The following is a 383-nucleotide window of genomic DNA, read 5'->3' on the forward strand; positions in this document are numbered from 1 at the left end:
TTTGTGGCAACACGGTCCACCTTTTGATCTCTTTGTTCCTGCTTAGACATGAGGGCAGTGAGATTAAAGCTGGCTCACGTGTGATATGGAGAAAAAAAAAGTAAATAAACAAAGGACCGTACTGAAGTGTGAGTTATGCAGAGATATTTGGAAGAGCTGTAAAACCATGACCCCTTTGGCCTTTTGTTCTCAGGACTGAGGCAGTGCCTCCAACCAAGGTGAGTACTTGGAGATAATAGCGATAGGATCAAACAGAGGGAGCGGTTTGATGGAAAAAAATCTCTCTATGACAGGCAGAACAATGCTGGGAAGTCCAACAAAGTCGTCCCTGACCGAGTTCTCTCACAGCTCTTCACAAGGAAGCAAATTAGCGCTCAGTCGTC

At 45.2% G+C, this 383-nt stretch overlaps 1 long non-coding RNA gene across 1 annotated transcript in view; it reads left to right on the plus strand.

The window, feature by feature from the left end:
- Positions 1–326: 326 nt before the first annotated feature.
- Positions 327–383, plus strand: part of LOC124376544 — a 572-nt gene continuing 515 nt past the window's right edge. The window contains exon 1 of the long non-coding RNA XR_006923854.1: positions 327–383. This exon is cut by the window's right edge and continues 27 nt beyond it. This is a non-coding gene — a long non-coding RNA (uncharacterized LOC124376544).

This window comes from Silurus meridionalis, chromosome 23, assembly GCF_014805685.1.
Source record: "Silurus meridionalis isolate SWU-2019-XX chromosome 23, ASM1480568v1, whole genome shotgun sequence".
Classification (NCBI taxonomy): Eukaryota; Metazoa; Chordata; class Actinopteri; order Siluriformes; family Siluridae; genus Silurus; species Silurus meridionalis.